We start from the raw sequence: 4,413 nt of genomic DNA on the forward strand, positions 1-4,413 counted from the left end.
CCATTGGTCTGAAATGGTATAGGGTTTCCTGTCTGAGCAGGGGGTTGGACTAGGTGACCTCCAAGGTCCCTTTCATCATCATCATCATCATCATCATCATCATCATCATCATCATCATCATCATCATTATTATTATTATTATTATTATTATTATTATTATTATTATTATTATTATTATTATTATTATACCTGGTGCCTCTTTTGGGGGCAAAACTAAATAAATAATAAGACCCGGTCCTATTTTCGGGGAAAAGTACGACCTCCAAGGTCCCTTCTAGCTCTATTCCATGCTTCAACCCACCCAGTTGTGGTTTTCCTTCCGTAACCAGAAAAAAAACAAAAACATTTTTGTCCCAGATCGGGGATGTCCCAACTTGCTGCCGTGTTAATTGTCTAACGGAAAAATGTTTGGCTCAATCGTGGTCATAAGTTGAGGACCACCTCTAGTCCAGCTGCCCCGCCCCATCTCGATGCTCGCCTCTTCCGCGTCCTTTCCCTTCTGCCCCACTTTGGCAAAATCCTCACTGCAGCGGCATTTCCAGTGATGTATTTCGCCCCGGCGCTGAGCCCAACAACCCTCCGCTCCGTGTCCCTTTTTCTTTCACCCGTGCTGGCCCCGAGATTTAATTCTGTTTAAAAGCCGGGCATTAATAAATCATAGCCAGGCAGAGAGGCTGGAAAGTATAAAAGTCCGTCTCCTGGCTCTTTGCAGACTCTCTGGTGTCTGGCCGCGTAAATCTCCCTTCGATTTTTGTCCTTCCAGAAAAGGAAGCCGGTGGCCACAAATCTCGGCTTTTTGCACGCCGGGTGCATTTGGGTTTGATAAAAGTACACTGGCAAAAGATTTGGGGGGTTGCGGTTTGTCAGGAGTCTGTAGGGAGGGCATCGGGGCCCAGCTGCTAAAAAGGCAAATGCTACAGACTAGAAGACCTCCAAGGTCCCTTCCAGCTTCTATTCTATTCTATTCTATTCTATTCTATTCTATTCTATTCTATTCTATTCTATTCTATTCCCTATATTCTATTTTAATTATTATTCTATTCTATTCTAATTATTATTCTATTCTATTCTATTCCTTATTTCTTATTCTGTTCTATTCTATTTTCTATTCTATTCTATTTTAATTATTCTATTCTATTCTATTCTATTCTATTCCCTATATTCTATTCTATTCTATTTTAATTATTATTCTATTCTATTCTAATTATTATTCTATTCTATTCTATTCTATTCTATCCCTTATTCTATTCTATTCTATTCCCTATATTCTATTCTATTCTATTTTAATTATTATTCTATTCTATTCTAATTATTATTCTATTCTATTCTATTCTATTCTATTCTATTCCTTATTTCTTATTCTGTTCTATTCTATTCTATTTTCTATTCTATTTGATTCTATTTTCTATTTTATTCTATTCTATTCTATTCTTAATTCTATTCTATTCTTATTCTTTCCTATATTCTATTCTATTCTATTCTATTCTATTCCCTATATTCTATTCTAGTCTATTCTATTCTAGTCTATTCTATTCTAATTATTATTCTATTCTAATTATTACTCTATTCTATTCTTATTTCTTATTCTGTTCTATTTTATTTTCTATTCTATTTGATTCTATTCTATTCTATTCTATTCTATTCTATTCTATTCTATTCTATTCTATTCTATTCTATTTATTCTATTCTATTCTATTCTATCCTATCCTATCCTATTGTACTTTAGGCAGCCTGAATAGAAATATATTTCTGTTAGGGGTCCTGGGTGCCCAAAATGGGTAATGTCATCAGAGCTAAAGATATTATTGATTAAGGTACCATTACTACAGCACTGATGATATTACATAGGTGGGTAATAAAATGTCTGCAAGAAAACCACCAAGGTCAGACAGCATCAAGGACCCCACAGTCCTTTTTTGCCTCCTCCTCCTCCTTTCCCTCCTCTTCTTCCTCACCTCCTCCTCCTCCATCTCTCCATTCCCTTTTAGCGCTGATAATGTTACCTAGTTGGATCATAAAACATCTGCAAGAAAACACCCAAACTCACTCCTGTCGTCTCCTCCAACTCCTCCTCCTCCTCCTCCCCCCTTCAAACTCCATTGCCTTCTAGCACTAGATGATGTTACCTACTTGGGTCATAAAACATCTGCAAGAAAACAACAAACACAGCACCAAGGAACCCACAATCCTTTTCTTCCTCCTCTTCTCCACAATCCCCCCTCACTTCTAGCACTGATGACGTTACCTAGTTGGGTCATGAAAGGTCTTCAAGAAAACAGCCAAGCTCAGAGAATGCCAAGGACCCCACAGTTCTCCTCCTCTGCCGCCTTTTTCTCCTCTTCCTCCTCCTCCTCCTCCCCTCCTCCTCCTCCACCGCCCTCTCCCCTTCAGCACTGATGATGTTATCTAGTTTGATCATGAAATGTCTGCAACAACCAAGCTCAGAGAGCACCCAGGACCCCACAATTCTCCTCCTCCTCCTCCTCCTCCTCCCTTCTAGCACTGATGATGTTACCTACTTTGGTACCGAAAGGTCTACCAGGAAACTCCCAGGCTCGGAGAGCACCCAGGACCCCACAATTCAGCCCTGACCAGATAGGTACAGCTTCCCCACAGCCTTGGGGAAACACGCCTTACTGAAACCCAAGACGGGCCTTCCGGGCTGATCAATCTCTCCTTCCTCCTTCCGAACGGGAGCCCCGACTTTAAATTACCCCGCTGCTTTAATTACCTGTCTCCTCCGCGGTGGATCTTCCACAGGAACGGCTGAAATACGGCCTCTTTGCCCGCTCACGGCTGCTTGAGATACCTGAGCCGCATCAGTGGCAACTTGAAAGTCACCTCTCGTCCCCCTGGCTTCCCTTTTCACCGACAATCTCGGTGCTAAAATGCCCATTTGGAAGCCAGCTCGTTATCGCAGGCCGGGCAGCGAGATGGCCCTCAGGTAATTGAACTGCTTCCTTGGCACCCTCGCTAATCACCTGGCCCCAGGTGGCAGTGCGCAGGAAGGTCGGGCACAAGGTGCAACGCCAAGCAGGGTGCCGTGGGTGTGCCGCCGAGTGACAGATGGGATTGCCGCGATGCCCAGCCTCGGGAAGATTTGCACATGTCTGCTCCGGGGACGCCAAGGACCTTGAAGGATGATCTCGGGACTGACAGGCCGATTTCTTCTTCGCTAAAGGATCTGTCGCTCGGCGTTAGCAAGAGCACCTTAACCGTTCTTCTCACCGGCAAACACATCCAGCGTGGAGTGCCCGTTTGGTCTGGTGGCTAAGGCATCAGGATAGCAAGCCACAGATCCTGAGTTCAAGTCCTGTGTTAGGCATGAAGATTGGCCGGGTGACTTTGGGCCAATCACCAGGAGATGGTGAGTTCTAGTCATGCCTTAGCGATGAAAGCCAGCTGGGTGACTTTGGGCCAATGACCAGGAGGCGGTGAGTTCTAGTCCTGTGTTAAATATGAAAAACGGATACATAACTTTGGGCCAATCACCAGGAGGCAGTGAGTTCTAGTCCTGCCTTAGGCACAAAAGTCGGCTGGCTGACTTTAGGCCAGTCACCAGGAGACGGTGAGTTCTAGTCCTGCCTCAGATATGAAAGCCACCTGGATGACTTTGGGCCAGTCACCAGGAGACGGTGAGTTCTAGTCCTGCCTCAGGTATGAAAGCCAGCTGGATGACTTTAGGCCAGTCACCAGGAGATGGTGAGTTCTAGTCCTGTGTCAAATATGAAAGCCAGTTACATAACTTTGGGCCAGTCACCAGGAGACAGTGAGTTCTAGTCCTGCCTTAGGCATGAAAGCCGGTTGGGAGACTTTGGACCAGAGACACAAATGGGGATGCTGCAACGGCTGTAAATGTGAAAAACGGTCATAAGTCCCTTTTTTTCAGTGCTGTTGTAACTTTGAACGGTCGCTAAGTCGAGGACTAACTGCCCAGCCCTGGAGACACAGTCCTTCCGTTGTTCCGACTACTAGGACATGTTAGAAAATTAACACAGCAGGAGGTTAGACACTCCTGATCTGTGACAAATATTTTCCTGGCTGCAGAAGGAATACCAAACTAAAATTCAGGTGCCAGGTTCAGAATAGAATCTAGGACAGGGGTCGGCAACCTTGGCTCTTTTATGACTGGTGGACTTCAACTCCCAGAATTCCCGAGCCAGCCATGCTGAGGGGAAAGGGAGAGGTTTCCAGGCTGAGCCATGCTGGCTCAGGAATTCTGGGAGTTGAAGTCCACCAGTCATAAAGCGGCCTAGGCCTAGGCCAGAGGTAGGCAACCTTGGCTCTTTTATGACTCGTGGACTTCAACTCCCAGAATTCCTGAGCCAGTCACGCTGAGGGGAAAGGGAGAGGTTTCCAAGCTGAGCCATGCTGGTTCAGGAATTCTGGGAGTTGAAGTCCACGAGTCATAAA

Source organism: Protobothrops mucrosquamatus, unplaced genomic scaffold, assembly GCF_001527695.2.
Source record: "Protobothrops mucrosquamatus isolate PMUCROS unplaced genomic scaffold, P.Mucros_1.0 scaffold3284, whole genome shotgun sequence".
Lineage (NCBI taxonomy): Eukaryota > Metazoa > Chordata > Lepidosauria > Squamata > Viperidae > Protobothrops > Protobothrops mucrosquamatus.